The following is a 20,305-nucleotide window of genomic DNA, read 5'->3' as shown; positions in this document are numbered from 1 at the left end:
CTGCTAAACTGAGCATGGAACCTAATTTAATTGGCCACGAATCATTCGGCGTGCCAAGGTCCAACTCAATCACATCCGCATCTCTTATCCTATCTTGCGGCTCTATCGGCTCATTTAGAGTTATCTGATAGATATCCTCTATAGTGGACCCCTCCTTGGATTCATCACTGGATGATGTCTCACTACCAAATGGATCGTCTGCTGTCTCTAATTCAATAGAAGATAAAGGAGCTCTCTCACTTTGAGGGGACTCAGGATAAGCATCGACTATTACTCGATTAGCACCTCGACCTAGAACCACTCGGTCGGCGGGTATATCGACCTAATAGTCTGTTCGTAAGATCCAAGGCCTACCTAGCAAAACTCGATAGCTAGGACGTCCTGCAAATCTTATCACCCTAAAGTCCAAGAAGCATTCTACACTTGCTACTGTAACATGGACTCTAGTAACGCAACCTTCTGGTTGTCTTAGACTATCATCAACCATTCTAAGAAGGGTGGAACTATCTTTCTGGATGCCTAGACCCAACCTCTCCATCAATTCTGAACTCATGATATTGACGGAGGATCTAGTGTCTACAATGGCACGTTCCACTAATATTCCATCTACATAAGCTGGAACCCTAGGGCAGTTCTTCTCAGCATGGTCAAACCAATCTTCCCCTACTCGTGCTATGCCCAAGGGTTCTACAATATACCCAATACGTAGGATCTTCTTAAATTCCTTGCGTACTCCTGGAGATAATTTGATCAATTGTAAGAGGTTCACATATGGTTTAACTTCGCAAAGAGAACTTGCTAAATCAAAGTCATGATAAGTAGCCAAAGCTCTCTTCTCTCGCCAAACCATCCTCTCTTTTGGTCTTGGGACCGGTTTTGGTGCTTCTTTCTTAGCTCTTGCCTTCTTTGTTGGCACTTCCTCATCTTTCTTAGGGTCAGCTTTTCTGTCAACCGGCCTTAGCAGTCCCCCTTCTATGCTAGGATTCTGGACTTGCGCCCCCTTTATCCCCTTGTTTAGGGTTTCCCTCGACCGTTTTTGCATTATCTTTGTCAATCTCTTTAGCCTTTTGGCCTCTTGTCACGGCTCTTAAGTTAGAGGTTTCAGCATCATGGACTCGTACAGCCTCAATAAGGCTGACTCCATTGCCTTGTGGCAACTCTTCTATAGTTGTTTTTCCTCTCTGTAATATTTGTCTTGGGGCATCATTCTACTGCAAGTTATTTCCTTGTGCTTTATGATTCACTGGGCCTGGCTGTTTACTCCCTTGTTGGAGAGAACTAATCTTACTCCAACACGTAGCAGCTAAATAACCTGACTTCCCACAAATGTCACATTTCACATTTGGACAGTTTCTGGGGAAGTGCTATCCACCACACCATTTACAACTAAATCTAGAGGGTCCACCCTCTTCAGGGCGTCAACTCCCTATCAGATTTTGTTGCTTCTTCAAGAAATTAACGTCGACAGCTATTTGTCGATATTGCTCAGAAATCATATCGGTATAATGCTTCATCATATTCTTGACTTCACCAAGGACATTAGATGCACTTGACTCATAGCCTCGATCTTCAACTTATCATTCTATTGGCCTAACAATCTGATTTGGCATTGGCTGTTGACCCACAAGAACAACATTCGAATTTGAAAGTTGGCCTCCAACATTTAGTGGAGCCAACTAACTTTCCATAGGCATAGTCACACTGGGAGGAGTTGGCAATAAAGGTACATTCTGAACCATACTCCCTCTCCCAATAGGGTTAGTCATAGGCATCCCTTGACTTCCATTCGTCAATGATGGATTGCTGCTAGGTAATAAACCCCCATTAACATTCATTCGAGAGGAGTAGGCCGTTTGTAATCGTGCTTCTACTCCCTCTGCCCGCGTAATAGCGATGTCTATATCTACCAAGGCCACACTGCTCAATTGTACTTGGATAATAAAATCCAATCCATGCAAAAATTATTGCAATTGGGCAATTGGCAGAATGGGAATGTAAGTTTGCAACTTACGAAATACTTCCTTCAACTTCTTGGCATATGCTTTCACATTCTCATGAACGTCTTGGCGTGTTACATTCAAGACCCGCAACCAATATTGGCCACCTCTTTCAGGGGCATATTCCGCTCAGAAAGCTGCATAGAATTGATCAATGGTGGTTATGGTTCTAGACTCTATGCTGTGATACTATGCCGCAGCCCTTCCTTTTAACGTCATATTGAAGAACATCATGAGATGTCCCTTGTCTTGGATGCGATAATTGAACATCAATATTTGAAATTCACAAATGTGAAATTCTACATCCTCTTTCGCTAACCCATTAAAGATGGGCAAGGAAACTCTTAAGGCTGGTAAATCCAGCGTCCAATAGGCAGTGCCATGGTGACAATCGGATTAGCAATAGGAGCTTGAACGGGTGAATTCACCCCTCCACTTGAAGTGGGTAGACTTGGTGGAGGAGAGGAAGAACTTACGCTTCCTCCTGCACCTAACGGAATATGTGGAGCAGTTGGGTGACTAAGACCACTACTTCTTATACGTACTGGACTACTCCTTTGAGGAGAATAACGGCTTACGATCTCTAACCGCCGCCTAGCCCTCTCAGTACATTCTACTCTTTGGATTTCAGCTTGACGGTCCTTGTCAAAGGACATAAGCCAACTTCCTTTTGGTCCCTAGAAACCCTAGGTTTGAAAACCACCACTTATAGGTGGCTCCCGACAGACGCACCACTGATGGGACTTGAAACGGGCCGGCACTGGCTATAGCACTAGCTGGATCTCATGCTCATGACACACAAACACCCTTACGGCCTCGCGGACCAGGAGCGTTAATCTAATGCTAAAGGACAAACTGCTCTAAAGCTTAATTCCTACGTTTATGGTTTATAGTCCAACGTTTCCCTTAAACTCCTTAGAGGGAGAACCCAAAGTACATAAGCATAATGTCTCGTCACACACACATAGGAGGCATTCCACAGACTAATAGTCGGAGCCCCACTGCAGCTCTCCTACATCTCAGGGATTGGCCCTTTGATGCGCTGCTAGACATATATAAACTCCTATCAAGGTACCAATATTTTATGTTCCACGATGTACCATTCCTCACTACACTTTCCCCTTAGGACCCAATGACTAACCTACAGCTTAGGACATCCTCTCACACTCATCGTTGGTCACAACCTAAGGAAGACAGGTGTCATGCATCCAGGAGGTTTTTCTGATACCTTTTAATTATTATGCTTAATGCAAATCGTGTATGGTTATGTGCTCAGACAAAAGAAAAATCAACATCGTGCATGGTGCATAAAGCATTCTTTCCATGAATTTTACTAACGCGTACTGCATTGAAAGGAGGCAATGAGCCATATGCTCATGCTACCATCCTCTTTATTTAAACCGTTTTCTATTTGCCAAGTGCAATGCATAAATCAAATATTTTCTTTATCTTTTAGTGTTTCAGCCCCTCTTCATCCAACTCTTAGTATTTTGCATTATTGATCAATTAGATAGGGTTTCTATGAAATTTTCCCTTTTAAAAGAACGATAAATACGCACAAAACATAGAAACGGGGACAAACCGAGGCCAACCTCATGCTTTTCCATCGTTATATATTGCACAAACATAGATATAATTTTCCCTAATTTTCCTTAGCCCGTTTCCCATGTTTTCCTAATTTTAAACCAATTTTTTCAATTTTTGGATATTTTTCCCTATTTTTCTTTAATAAATAATGACTAAAAATGAAAATTGATTGTGGGATGTGTCCCTTAGGTTCATTGATAGCAAAAACTCAGATTTAGTTGGTGTGACATATCATATTTCTCATTTATATAGCAAAACTCCCAATTTTACCTATAAAACGCATGTTTTCATGTATTTTAACACTAATTCCGGCCATGTAGCCTTATATTCTCTGATTTTCAGGGCATAAACTTATCAAACTCATGGAAAAAAATTTCATAAAGAACTTTCATCCCATATGAACAATATTTCATAAAGCAAATATCATAAAAAGATCATTTTTCTTTCTTCATAAAAATAGCATTATCGCTTATTTTTAGGTCTTAGTTTCTTGGTCTTGACTACAGGACTAATTTCCAGCATGCATTTAATGCTCAACATCTTCAAGAACAACACTCTTCATGTCTTCATCCATCCGGAAGCAATCCGGTCTCATTCGAACAAGCTTTCCTCCATCATCCTTCATTGTCTTCTTCCACACAAGAACATCCCCTTAAGGGAGAGAGAGGGAGGAGAGAGAAAGACTAAAATCAGAGATCTCCATCCAGGCCATCATTTGACGGGCAAGAGGCGGTGATAGAGTCAGCATACAGAGGGTAGGTAAGGCCCATGATCAAATTGGTAGGTTGTGTGCAGGCTGCATGATGCCTCCTTCCTCCATCAAGCGCAATTTTCGGCCGTTTCATGGCGCCCTCTCCTCCACATTTTCTTCTTCTTTAAATGCCCATGATTTGATGCCACATTAAAATGCTACATCCCCCCCCAAGGGTCATGACCCACTTGGCCAAAAATAAGTCCACCTTTTCAAATCTTGCCCATTTGTTGGCCATTTCCCCGTCCGGTGTTTAAATTGAGTGCTGTAAATTTCTCCGCATCCTGCTTGATATCTTGCATTGGCCGGTAACTGCTGACAACCCGCACGACAGTCTGAAAAATTATAAAAAATCAACAAGTGTCGCTCGGGCGCCTTTAAAGCACTTGACACTTAAAATCATCCTAGCTGGAGCCGCCGCCTTCGACGTTGAATATTTTTCCCTTGATATTCGTAAATTTTAGCTATTTTTAAGCACTTCTCCGCATCAACTCGTCTCTGAATTTAGGATTGGTAACTAAAAAGACATTTACAGATTGGATTGAAAAGCCCAATAAAGGGTTGGCTGCTACAGCTTTGCTTATGAATTTGAAAGAACACCATATTGGAAAATATGGGAATTTTCCATAAGTTTAGGACACATGATCAAATCTTTGGATTTGTCATAACAACTTGAACACTATAACTCTAGATCGAGCACTCTATAGCTCAATAGATTTCATTTTTCAAGCACTTTCTAATGATAGGTCACATCATATGGTTTTGAGAAACTTATGGGCATGTTATCCAGGTGCCACGTTTTTAGTATTCAAAAAATGGGAATTGGGAGATTCCCAAACTTCCTAATATTGTGTTAAAGTTGTTATGCCTAGTTGGATACCGATGAGTAGCAATCATTGGAGAGTCAGAAAATTGATTTGTTTTTTAAGGCTATAGATCCTATTTTGCAAAAGAAGCTGATTTATCGCTTAGAAGATGCCTCTTTTGAAACAGGGCTGAAATCAGATTGGGCTAATGTAACTAAGGTAGTGCATATGTTGATAAAAAGAGAGTGGATGATGGGTTACAGGCACCACACCTACGAGTGCTCAGAAGGGGGCTAAAAGTGTAGCCAAGGCACCTATGGCTATGGTAGAACAATCAATTATACCTATTGGTCCGATTCTTATGTGATGTTGTGGATGAATTAATCAAAAGGCATACGTGATGATTTGAGGCTGAATTTGATAGAAATCTATGCAAAGTTTGAAAACGTTGGATGTTAAGATAGAAGAGAAGGGTCCGACGGCAATAGCCCAAAGGCCGTACAAAGAAGGATACAAGAGGAGATGCATTTGGTGTGATAGTGTACAGCATGAAAAGTGATACTGTAGAGCCTACCGTGAAGTGGAAGTGAAAAAGTTAGTCTTTTGGAAAGATCGCAAAATACATGCAATATAAACTGGCCTTCCAATAGAGCCAATTTTTGGAAATGGTGGCATGCAAAAGACGTTGTAAGAGATGGCAGCAAGGACAAAATTTGTTGCCATAGATGCAACCACATATGGGTTCAGAATTGAAAGGACCAAAGAAGGTCGTAAAGGAGGCATGGCTGAAGCAAAATATCTCATTTGGATACATGCATTAGATTGCATGGAAAAAGAAAAAGCAACAAAGTCTGAATTGGTTGATGCAAGTCAAAGTATATGAGGGAGAACAGGATGGAGTGCACCAATGGATTCATTTTCAGCCTATGCTTATTTGGTTGAGGTTCATAATCAAAAAGCTCTTGTGGAAGAAAAGAGAAGAAGAGATGAGAACACTCCTCATCCTTCCTCTTTAGGCCCATTTAAATGATAACACAAAGTAAAATGGAGCAACAGAAAGAGGCTGAAAAAGCTATACCACTTGAGCATGTTATAGAGGATGCATCTCAAGAGAAGAAACAAGAAGGGAAGAAAAGGGGCAAGTAGCTCGATTATAGGTTACAATCGGATCTTGAGATTGCCACAAACCTTAAAAAGGTCTTGGAAGATCGCATACTTGGCAGTAGAGTGGAATTCACACTTGGCAAAGTTCTTGGAATCGTGAAGCATGAATTTCATGATGCAATCATTGATATGCTGAAATGAAGAAGATAGTTTGGTGGTGAAGTTTTGCAAGTATTGATGTAGGTTGACAGAGACATAGAGAAACAACTTTAGAGGGAATATGATTATGCATGTAATGTTGATTTGGAGCAGGTTGATGTTGAAAATGGGTTAAATGGGAGTATAGATAGCAAGCTTGACTGAAATTGGTCTTATGGGCAGCAGTAAGCATAGAGAGAAGGCTATGTATAATGGGAATGTCCTTCAACAAGTACATGAAGAAGAAGGTGCTCATTTTATTCCAACAGTCATTATTCACGAACATATTGGGTTCGTGCTACAACATAGACAATTGTTAAAGTAGGAGAAAGAGAGATGCCTTGCATAACTCTCTTGGATCATGGTTCCGAAATCAATATTATGGCATGCAACTTGTATGAGAATTGGAGGTTGGTTGATCGATGTAGATACGGAATGACGCATGCAGGCAGAAAACAATTCATTAGGGGATCTTTATGCAGCTTGTCCGAATGTACCCATGACTATTGGAGATGTTAGGGATGAATATCATTTTTTTGTGTAGGATTCATGTAGTTATCTAGTGATTTTGTGGCAGCCCTATATTTCAAAATCAAGGCTAGAAAACCAAAAGCCTTGGATGATGGTTCTTCATATGCTCGGGTTTGGAGTAAAGACAATACAAATGCGGTACAGTTTCTCACTGTTTGTGTAAATCATCCTCACAATCAAGATAGGCTACAAGATAATCCCATGCCACCTAATGTATGAGAGTTTAAGGGTTTTTTAGATAGCACTGTTGTAAGTGGAGGCTATGGCAGTGCCTCTAGGAAGATAATTATGCCTCCAAGAAAGGGGGAAATTGTGTTTGTGTTTGGCTTGCATGAATGGACATCACGTAATCTTGGTAGTTTTAAGAATATTTAGCCATGTGCATGGCTGAAAAGAAATATGTAGGATGGGCTGAAAAAGAGATGAAGACATATGGTTTGATGGCTGCAAAATGAAGGTGTTTCAGGGCTCTTTTTAGGGTTGGTTGAAGTTGATACATTGGCCAAGATTTCCACAACAATTAATGCTGAAAAACATGGTAGAAAAAGAGGTTATTTATGTTGTCACTTTAGAGATATATGAAGTCATTCAAGATTTTGTTGAGCATGAATGTTATGGGCTGCAAAAGAGGGTTGAAGCTAGGGTGGATACAAAGTACAAAACAATTGCAAAGAAGGTTAAGCCTGTGGCTTTGCCTTTACCACCTGAAAGTGATAGGTTGACTGAAAAAATGTCTCAATAGCCTAGTTTGCAGGATCCACATGGAGTAGGACATAAATTTACAACTGAAACTTTGTAAAAGCTAAAAATTGATGATACAAGCTTTCTTTTTCCTGTAGAAAGAGCTTGCTTCTTGGAGATATTAGCAATGCATGGGAAAGCCTTTGCATTTCAGCCATATGAAATTGGATGTGTTGATCCGATCATAGTTGCACCCATGGTGATCTTTAGAGTACCTCATGTGCCATGGAATTTAAAGCCTATTCCAATGCCTCAGGCATATTTGCCTAAGTTGATGGAGCTTTTGAATGAGAAAATCAAAATGCAAATTTTGGAGCCTTATTCAGTTCCATATTTGAATCGGTGGTTTACTGTTCCAAAGAAGAATGGTTCTTTGAGGTTTATACAGGATTTACAACCAGTTAATAAAGTCGCCATAATGAATGTTGGATCAAGCCCGATAGTGGATGAATTTGTAGAAGAATTTATAGACAAGGAAATTTACTCTATGGGAGATTTATATTCAGGATATGATTAGTTCTAGCTTGCATTAGAAAGCCGGGATATCACTACCATGAAGACACTGCTTGGATTGGTTAGGATGTGTACCCTTCCACAGGAAGCAACCAATTCAATGGTGCATATGATGAATGCTATACATAAAGTTTTGAGGGAGTATATTCCTCAGTTGACCTTACCCTTTCTTGATGATGTGCTGATCAAAGGATGTGATATCTATGAGAAGAATGAAGAGTTGAATGAGCATGGATGTAGAAGATTTGTGGCTGATCATATCACCAATTGTGATAGGATTTTGACCGCTATCTCGAAGAAGTGCATTTGGCTCTGTCAAGAGAAAATTTGGTTTTTGGAGTGGAGGAACTATTAGTTGTTGGGCACATGTATGGACCATATGGGAGAAAGCCCTCACTAGTAAAGATTGATGCCATAAGTAGGATGCATGAGACATGTTCAAATGGATATGAGGTGAGAAGATTTTTGGGTGCATGCATCTTTTACTTGATATGGATTCTGCATTTTGATCATGTGACTGAAAGTTTATATCAACTGTTGAGAAAAGGGCAAAAGTTTTGGTGGGGTAAACATCATACGAAGCTAGTTCAAAAGTTAAAGAGCTTATTGATTCTAGCCCCAACACTAAAGAGAGAAAATTATGAGAATGGGCAGCCTATTATTCTCACCATGGATACAAGCCCAATTGGCATTCGTTAAGTAGTGGGTTAGGATGATGTTGATAGGAATAGGTATGCCATTTGGTTTGGAGCAAAGGTCCTCAATGAATGACAACAGTGGTATTCTCAAGTCAAAAGAGAGCTTTGGGGTGTAGTTACAGCCCTTAAGTGTGATAGGGAGTATTTTATGGGAGCTCATGTAGTGGTAGAGACTGATTGTCTACCTCTATTGGGCATGATAGTAAATTTCTCAACTCTCAATATTGCCATGTTACAGTGGATTGCATATATAAAGTCACTTAACCCTAATTTTCAGCATATTACAGGTAGAGAAAACCTCGTGGCTGACATGCTTTCATGAGCAAGGTTTGAAGATGAAGAGGAGCTGATGGAAGATGAAGAGGACGATGTGATAGGTGTTGAAAATGACTTTATGATAGAAGGGAATGAGTATTTAGCTATTGTTTTTGCAGATATAGATCTAAAAACAACAGGTACAACTATCATTAATGTAGGTACAACTATCCTAACAACAAACACAGTAGGTACAACTATTGTAACAGGGATTTTAGTAGTAAGAAAGGAACTTACAGCCATGGAGAAGAGATGGGCAGTAGAGAGAAAGCATCATCAATGTTATGCTTTAGTGAGAACACAATTTTTGGAAGAGTTGCATGAGGATGATTGGCTAAAAATAGGCCAATATCTCATCCTCATGACAAAGAAGGCTGAGTGGTCTGAAGTTGAATTCAAAAGGATTAAAAGAAAAGATAATGGATTTTTCTTGAAAGACGGATATTTATGGAAGTATGCAAAGAAAAAGAGAGGAGTTCTAATACGCGTATTAGGAGATATGGCTTCTCAACAACAGGTGATGTAGGAGTTTTATGAAAGTTTATGGGCTGGACATAGAGGAGTTTGGGGCACATTTGCCAAGATCAAAGAGAAGTATTGGTGGCAGAACATGTATAAAGATGTGGAGCATTATGTGCAATCATGCAGTGATTGTTAGAAGTATTCCATGGTAAAGCATAGAGATGGGTAACCGAACTATCTATTGTTTATGCATTACAAATGGGTAGTTAATTTGGCTATCATGCCTACAGGTCTATGGAATATGAGATATCTTGTGCTTGCACAAGAAGACTTAACAAATAAAGTGGAAGGTTGAGCTCTTAGTACAAAGACTACTCAAGTAGTTTGTAGGTTCTTATTAGAAGAAGTGTTTGGCAGGTATGGTTGTGTTGGTAAAGTAATTGTAGATAGAGGAGAATTGGATATGGATGAGACTCATGACTTATTTTCACGATTGGATATCAAGCTGGCTTTAACTTCATTAGCCTACAATCCTAAAAAGCAAATGGCAAAAGTGAAAGGGGTCACTAGCCTATAATTAAGGCATTAGCAAAGTCATGCAAGGGAATGATGAAAGAGTGGCCAAGAATGTTACCCTTTGCTTTATGGACTGATAGGACCACTCATAGTGCAATTACAGGGTATATGCCTGTTGAATTATGTATGGACAACATCCAATCATGCCTGTTGAGGAGACTATTGCTACTTGGAGTGTTCTACCATGGGAAGAGGGTTTAAATAAAGAAGAATTGCTTGTCCTATACATTAGACAGTTAGAAAGAAGGCCTGAAGACATTGAGACAGCCATGAAAAAGCTGCAGATTGCAAGGATCAAGAACAATAAGAGGTTTGACAAGTGACACAGACTTCGACCACGAGCTATACAAGAAGGGAACTGGCTGTTGGTTCTGGTGCACAGATCGGTCGTTGTATGCTCGCGTAGTGAATCCCGGAAGGTCCCCAAGAACAATGAGCTCTACTTTTTGCACAAGTTACAAGGTAAAAAGCATGAATGACAAGAGCAAGAGACCAATTGGGTGCAATCTCCCCCCATACCTTGTGTGAGTGCTTCAGAAAGCATGTATTTTATGTATATTTCATGCTCAATAATAGCCCAATTTACAAAAATATATCAAGCTTTTAGCTTTTGAGTTTACTTTTACAAAAAATAGGAATAAAGCTAATGGACGGTGCCCATAGAGTCTGGCACGCCCAATACAATGTCCAAATAGAAATAACATAACCGTGCACAAGGGCGCATACAAAATAATAATAAATAATCGATGCCTCAATAGACATGACAAAATATAGGCATGGCGCCTATCAAAATATAATCCATAGATCGAATACTCCCTAGACTCCAATGCTTTCCTCCGCCACTGCTGCTATCTCTACACATCAACTGAAGCATTCACAATCGTTAGTAAAATAATACAATTAAACCGACAAAAGTGAATACCTAGCAGTCTTCAGCTACATAAATAAATCAATTGGTTAGAAATAAATCCTAACCTTAATTTATTACGAGTGCGCACTCTAAACTCATAAACGTTTATTAATTTAATATGCATTTTGAGGAATCACCCGCTATGGAATCACCCATGTACACACTAAATTAATGAAATGCCCGAAAAGGACAGGCGTCCCCATCAACTTCTCGCACAAAGAATCCACTTTGTGTATGAGCCCCGGTCATCAAAGTTTACAGAATCCACCGTGAAACCTCACGGAATCCACCATGGCACGGAATCCACCATGAAATATGCCTCCTGGCATCATACCCCCGGGGTGGGATAGCAATTGACCTCAATTGCTATTAGCTCAATGTGGAGCTAACAGAGTGGGGAAAGCATTTAAGTCTCTAGTGTGCATCCATTGTGCTTCCTCTACAGGATGGTTCTTAAATTTAACTAGATATCTAGAATACCTTCGGCCAGTTCTAGTGGTCATAAAGTCAGTATCTATAATAGCTTCTGGTTCAAGTATTTCAGTTTCTTCCTCTAATAAAGGTGGGTTTTCATAAACAGGGTGTACAGGTAATTGGCCTCTAAATGGTCTCAATAAACTAATGTGAAATGTGTTGTGAATTTTCCAGTGAGATGGTAATTCTAACTTGAATGCATTATCATTAATTTTATGAATGATCCTAAATGGTCCATAGAATCTGGGGGCTAATTTGAGAACTGGATGTCTATCTACACTTTGTAGTCTACATTTTTCTGTTCTCAGCCAAACATAATCATCAACTTTGAAATTCATTGCTTGTCTTTTCTTGTTGGCTTGTTTGGTATATGATTGCTGGGCTTTAGCAATCATATCTTTAACCTCATCAAAAATACTGTTATGCATACTAGCAATATCATCAGCACTTTGAATTCTATTAGACAAAGATGCAACAGGTGTAGATAATCTATATCCATAAATGACTTCAAACGGTGCTTTCTTTGTAGATGTGTGTGGTGTATTGTTATATGCAAACTGTAATAAATGCAAATGTGTGTCCCATGTTTGTGGTTTAGAGATAGTATATGCACGTAAAAGATCTAGAATGGTGCTGTTAGTGGCTTCTGTTTGTCCATTAGTTTCTGGATGAAATGTAGATGAGAAATCAATATTTGTGCCTAGGTTAGCAAACAGAGTAATCCAAAAGTTGTTACAAAATCGAGAATTATGATCTGAAATAATAACTTTTGGCAATCCATAGTTAGTAAAAACAGTTTTCAAAAAACAATTGTGCTGCTTGTGATGCTGTTAAAGTTTTCTTATATGGAATGAAATATGCTTGTTTACTAAATCTATCTACAACTGTCCAAATCATATCATGGTTAGATTTAGTATTTGGTAAACCAGTAATGAAATCCATAGAAATTTGTTCCCAAGGTTTAGATGGAATAGACATTCCATACTGTTTACCATGATGTCTCTTAACTCTTTGACAAATCAAACATTCATAAACAAAGTTAGATACATCAGCATCCATATGCGGCCAATAAAAATCTTCAGTTAATATATGTAAGGTAGATATGATACCTCTATGACCTTGATATGGAGGACAATGAATTTCATTCAAAACAAAAGATCGGAATGGAATTGTAACACACAATCTCTTTTCATAAAACATAAATCCATCATTATATGATAATGAATCAATAGGAATAAAATTATTTTGAACTAATTTATTCCAATCAGTATGAAAAGCAATATCATGATGATATGTATCTTTCATAGCAATCAAAGAATCAAAAGATATGACAGAAATATTATGAATGGTAGGTCTTCTACTCAATGCATCAGCCACTACATTTTCTTTTCCGGGTTGGTATTGAATGATAGGATGAAAACTTTGAATAAAGGAAGCCCATTTGATATGACGGTCAGAGATTTGGGGTTGGCTAAGTAAATGTCGAATACTTTGCTAATTGGTCTTGATCATAAATTCTGAACCCATTAAGTAGTGTTTCCACTGTCTTAATGCTTGTACAACTGCTAATAGTTCTTTGTCATATGTGGAATATTTCAGCTCAGAGGGTTTCAGCTTACAACTAGAATAAGCTATAGGATGATTGTCTTGCATAAGTATGGCTCCTATTCCTGATCCACTAGCATCGGTCACTACTAGAAAGAATGGTCTATTAAAATCAGGCAACTGTAGAACAGGGGCATTGGTTAATGCATGTTTCAGTAAGTCAAAGGATTTCTGTTGATCTTCGGTCCATTGATAAACAATTCCTTTCTTCAGAAGTTTGGTTAATGGTAAAGCAAGTAATGAAAAATTACGTACAAACTTCCTATAGAAACTAGCAAGACCAAGGAATGAGCGTAACTCATGCACGTTTTTAGGTACAGGCCAATTCAATATTGCATCAATTTTCTTAGGATCAATTTTAATTCCATCAGATGATACAATATGACCTAAATACTCAATTTTTGTTTTAAAGAATTCACTCTTTTCAGGATTTGCATACAGTTGATTTTATTTCAATAACTCAAAAACCAATGACAAATGCTCATAATGTTCTTTCTCATTTTGACTAGACACAAAAATATCATCAAAGAAAACAATTACACAATATTGATATTTCAGAAATATACGGTTCATCATTCTACTAAACGTAGCAGGTGCATTAGTCAATCCAAATGGCATGACCAAAAATTCGTAATGACCAAACTGTGTTCTAAATGCAGTCTTGAATATGTCAGACTTATCTAGTCTCACCTGATGATAACCAAACTTAAGGTGGATTTTACTAAATATAGCAGATCCTTGCAGTTTGTCCATAAGGTCATCAACTCTAGGAATAGGATACATATTCTTTACAGTGATCTTATTTAAAGCTCGATAGTCAATGCACATACGATAGGTATTATTCTTTTTCTTGACTAACAGTACAGGTGCACCGAATGGAGAACTGCTAGGTCGAATCAAACCTCTATTTAGTAATTCCTCAACTTGACTCTGGATTTCTTTTTGCTCTATCTGGTTATGCCTATATGGTGCTTTGCAAGGTGGTTGTGTGCCAGGGATCAAATCTATCTTATGGTCTTCTAAACATGAAGGAGGTAAACCAGGTGGTAGGTCTTGTGCAAAACAGTCCTTAAAATATGCAAGAAATTCTTTATGCCTAGGATGCATATGATTTTTTTTGACTTGCAGTTCATTCACCCAAATGAGATAGGATTTACTACTCTTGTGTATTGCACGTTTAGCTTGAGTATGCGAAAGCAGTGGAAAAACATTAGATGCATGCATACCATATAATATAATAGATTTTCCTTAAAAATTAATATTCATTGTGTGTGTGGAATAATCTATATCTGGATTATGCTGGTGTCACCAAGGCATTCCTAAAATAGTGTCACTCGACTGTAATGAAACAACTAAGAAATTTCTTCTTTCAGTGTATGGACCAATTTGAATCTCTAAGTCTTGCACTTCCTGTGTACCATTATACCTAGTGCCTAAAAATGCAGCTTTGACGCAATAATGCGTAGGTACAGTCTGTAATTTCAATTCTTTTACCAATTTTGTTGAAATAAAATCATGAGTACTACCGTCATCATGCAAAATAGTCTTTTCCTTTCCATGCACCAAACATTTCATAGTCAATAAAGAATGTGAAGTAGGCATACCTGGTAAAGTATCGGAAGTAGTAGTAGTGTTGTCCTCATCTTCAGTGAAGTCATGCATATCTTCATGTTCGTCTTCGTCCATTGCTCCAAGGTAGTTGATATGAGCTGGTGGCTTCTTTGAATGACAATTTGTTGCTAGATGTCCAGGCTGGTGACATTTATAGCATACTATTGGCTTGGCTTTGGTTACATTATTTGCAATGGCGGGAAGTCTAGGTACATTTGGATTTGGCTGTGGAATAGGCTTAGGGTTTTGATTGAGATTGGATGGTAATGCAGGTGGTTTTGCCCAATTCTTGCGGAAAGATGATGAAGAGAAACGACCTGGATTAAATCTTCTAAAATTGGAATTGAATTGTTTAGATCCATAATTACCATTGGCTTGGAATTGCGGTGGTCGTCTATCTCTACCTCGTAGCTTATCTTCAATGTCGTGAGCTAGTGAAATGGCCTCTTCAAGAGTAGCAGGCTTGAACATGTTAACTTCAGCGTAGTAATGCCCAAGAAGTCCAAAAATATACTTGCACTTATGTGTCGCCTCTGGTACATCTTCAAGCATGCGTAGCTAGAGGAGTGCATTCCAAAAACGCTCTGTATACTAAGGTATAGGCTCACTATCCCGTTGCTGGAGAAGATCCCATTGCTTGATAGCTTTCTCATGAAATTGCGGTGGAAGGAAATTCTGCATGAATTTCTTCTTGAAACCTTCCCAAGTAGTAGGACAATCTATGCTCTTGCGTACGACAGTCCACCAAAGAAATGCTCTGTCTACCAAATGATTAGTAACACACTTGATTTTATCTTTTTTTGCATAGGTTTCTTCATGGAAATAGTCGTCAAACTGACTAATGAATGCTAGAATAGTCTTTCCTTCTTGTATGCCATTGAAAGTACGAAATTTGAAACTTCGTTTACTTATCTTTGATTCCTTGCGAATGGTTTGAGCTTCAAGAGTGGCATCGATGGTACGTCGAATCAGATCTTCAGCTTGAGGTTCTTCTTTGTCGGTAGACACTCTTTGTAATTTTGCCAGTTGCGCTTGCAATGCTTGCCTAGCCCTTCGTTCTTCTTCCAATTGCATCATGATTAAGTCCAGCTTTTGCTCCATCGTAGGTTCAGGTAGGTCGTCTTCAGCCATAAGATCATCCATATGTGGTTCCGTCATCCTGTAAAACTCAAAAGACCTTTCTCACTCAAAATCAGGTTAGTGGGATGAGCGTAGCTCAATTTCGGGGTTACAAGGCTTATGTGTTTTTGGGTATATCTTTCTCAATCTTCAAAAATTCTGTGATTTATCCTTCTTCGTATGCTGAAAATGCTTCAGCAAACCTGCGTATGGGTAGAGTACCTTCCAATGAACAACTTTGCAGTTCGGATTTTCTGCGCAGGAAGAGCCCTTTTAGGAGTTTTGAGCACAAGTCAGTTTTGACTCCAGTTGACTAGTCTGACTTGTAGAGTTGCAGACTTATGTGACTTGCAGAGTTGCAGACTTGCAGAACTTAGTCGACTTAAGGAACTTGCAGAACTTGATCAGAATTTACTTGCAGAACTTGACTTCTGTGGTGTGTGGCCTGAAGTTTATGACTTGCTTGGCTTGAGTAGACTAAGCTTAATTGATTAAGCTTAGGCTTAATAGTATGAGGCTTAATAGTATGAAAACGGCGCAGGTTTGTGGGGGGGGCCGTTTTTTTTCGCCGCCGCATAAAAAATGGAGATCCTCTGAGACCTCACGATGAAAAATTGAAGCTTAAGCTTCTTCTAAGTCTCTAAGCTTTAAAGCTTAAAGCTTGAAAGATATAGATTTGATGACTTATCTCTCTCTGTTTGTCGACTTGATGAAGGAGATGCAGGAGTGGTCCTCCGCCTGTATAGCCCGGTCCTTTGCGATCTAATGGCAGAAACAGGGAATCTTGATCGTCGCCAGAAGTCTGCCTGTATCGACGATTCGCGACGAGATTGACCGTGGAGCCCGATCATTCCAGGAGCTCCGCCTTCGCACGAGATGGGTAGCGATTGGAAGCTCTTGATCTCAACTCTGCTCTGATACCACTGGTGCATAGATCGGTTGTTGTATACTCGCGTAGTGAATTTCGGAAGGTCCCCAAGAACAATGAACTCTACTTTTTGCACAAGTTACAAGGTAAAAAGCATGAACGACAAGAGCAAGAGACCAATTGGGTGCAATATCCCCCCATGCCTTGTGTGAGCGCTTCACAAAGCATGCATTTTATGTATATTTCTTCTTCATGCTCAATAATAGCCCAATTTACAAAAATATATCAAGCTTTTAGCTTTTGAGTTTGCTTTTATAAAAAATAGGAATAAAGCTAATGGACGGTGCCCATAGAGTCTGGCACGCCCAATACAATATCCAAATAGAAATAACATAACCGTGCGCAAGGGCGCATACAAAATAATAATAAATAATCGATGCCTCAATAGACATGACAAAATATAGGCGTGGCGCCTATCAAAATATAATCCATAGATCGAATACTCGCTAGACTCCAATTCTTTCCTCCGCCACTGCTGCTATCTCTACACATCAATTGAAGCATTCACAATCGTTAGTAAAATAATACAATTAAACTGACAAAAGTGAATACCTAGCAGTCTTCAGCTACATAAATAAATCAACTGGTTAGAAATAAATCCTAACCTTAATTTATTACGAGTGCGCACTCTAAACTCATAAACGTTTATTAATTTAATATGCATTTTGCAGAATCACCCGCTATGGAATCACCCATGTACACACTAAATTAATGAAACGCCCGAAAAGGACAGGTGTCCCCATCAACTTCTCGCACAAAGAATCCACTTTGTGTATGAGCCCCAGTCATCAATGTTTACAGAATCCACCGTAAAACCTCACGGAATCCACCGTGAAATATGCCTCCTAGCATCAGGTTTATGATAACAGCTTGGAAAATCAGCATAGTGCCAATCAAACAATGGCAAAGTGGTGGTTTGGTCCATATGTGGTAAGGTTTGTTTTTTGACAAAGATACCTACGCATTAAATGGGATGGATGGGACATCTCTAAGGATTCTAATGGCTAGAAAACGTATCAAGCTCTTCAGACATAGGGAGTCTTCAGCATATGAGTTGGAGTTGGATACTGAGCATGAACATGAGAATATGGAAGAAGAAGAGGTAGAAGATGAAGACATTGACATGGTAGAGGATTCTTCTTTTGACACTGCAAATCCATAAGACTTTGGCACATGCCAGAGTATGCGCAGGTTAAGAGGGGGTGGATGTCGTGCCGCTACGTGGACATAGTGTGAAAAACTCTAGAGTGCATCGTCATTCGGATTTCTTATTGATCTAGAGAGTCAATTCCATATTAGTCATGAATTTTAGTGTTGGTAGTGTGGATGGTTCAAAAATACTAGATTTTTGGACAAGTTTAGTCTATTTTTGATATTTTGGATATTATTTCTTGTAAATATCCAAAAGCTGTAGATAACTTCTAGAATAGGATGCCATGTAAAAAAAAAAAACGAAAGTGGCTTTTAGCCATTTTTGGGAGATTTTATGCAAAAAGAAGGATTGGCGAAATCGTGCAACGCGTGATCATAGTTTACAGGCAGCAAACAACACTCCGAATTGGGAAAAGAAGAAGAATTAATCTGGGAGAATTTTGACCAAGTATCCCAGTATTTAACCCCCCTTTCGGAGCCAACGGAAGCATCATATTGGCGATCTGGGCAGTAGAAAAGAAGCTACTATTTGATGCACGTTTTTGGTCCACAAGGGATTTATCTTCTTAGGATGCAGAAATAAATTGACAGGCTTCACCTCTATGAGTATCCTTCTACATCTTCTATTTCATCAAACCCCTCCTCTTTCATTAATTTCTCTCCCTAAATCTCCCTTCATCCTACTATCTCTTACCCTCGTGGTAGACTTTCGACCCCAAACGCTCCGACATCGTAGGCACACACATCCACATATACACATATGCACATCCTACATAGACATGCATAACCCACCATACTCCCCTTAATTCCTCCTGTGCAAGGAGGAAGAGAGTGGGGAGTATAGGTGGCATGGGCTCCTTGAAGTGCACAACTAACATACATTTTCACCATGCACCTTACACTATACACATGTATATATACTACACCCCCCACACACGTGACTACACTACTCACTGCACACACACATAGATATGCTAATCGCACATCACACATAGATGCACCACACTACACTACTCACCTTGTACACAAACACACGTCACCCTATACCCTACACACGTAGGCATATTACATAGATAAGAACAATATCACACACATAGATGCACATTAGACTAGTCCTAAACTCACCTTAGGCACATATACTCAATATGCACATATAGACCACACACACACACCTACTAAACAACTACATACACATAAAATTGCACCACACCAACAATCACAATAGTGCATATAGGATGTATCACATTGTGATGTGCATTCAAGAGTCTCCTCTCCCTCTTTGCAACCCAAGTCCCACCTAATAGGAAGGAAGGACAATGGGTAAAGAGATAGGAGGGGGTACTTGGAGACACATTGTTATGTGCAACCTAGTACATCCATTTATATTTAGACCACACTACATATAGTGTATTTGTGTGTGTCTGATTACACGTAGTGCATCTATGTGCATCCATCTGCACACTGGTGTGTATCCATCGATACCTTAGGGCATCCATGGACACACATACACCCACTTTGCATCCATCTTTGCAGTGCATCACTTGTGTGACTTAGGACCCTTGTACATCCAATAGTGCATCCACTTAACCATATCACTCATGTGTATCCATGTGCATCCATCACATTCATATAGTGTATCAAAATGTGCCTCACACACATGTGCATCCACACTCACATTGCAATCATTGTGCATCTAACCACATAGTGCATCATCCAACTACACATGAGTTATGCATCAGAACATCCCTAGATACAGATTGCATTCATTACCACATAGTGCACTCATAGAAACCCATGTGTATTGGTTTACCCATGTGCATCCATGTATACATCTATATCACACTCATGCATCTGGGAATCCGTGTGCATTTTTCATGTGTATCCATCCACACACTGGTGTGCATCTGCCTAACATGTGCATCCACAAATGCACATATATATCCACACCCCCATGTGCATCCATCCATATGAGTGCATTATGACACTCCATTACACATACACTCTAGCACCTTAGGCATACATAATACAGATTAAGCATCAATCCATACACACATATTGCATCTGCAGAACATTTTGCCATGCATTGTGCATGCACACACATCCACTACACCCTACACACAACCTTGCATCCTAGTCACACATGCAACTACATTATGCCATTTTAATGCATACAAAAAACTAGTACACTATCATCGCGTGTACACCAAATCTCCTAACTAAGCATATT

Source organism: Lygodium microphyllum, chromosome 2 (genome assembly GCF_053477565.2).
Source record: "Lygodium microphyllum isolate KBCC chromosome 2, Lygodium_microphyllum_v1.1.10, whole genome shotgun sequence".
NCBI classification, from domain to species: domain Eukaryota; kingdom Viridiplantae; phylum Streptophyta; class Polypodiopsida; order Schizaeales; family Lygodiaceae; genus Lygodium; species Lygodium microphyllum.
Note: the sequence above shows the minus strand (reverse complement) of the source record.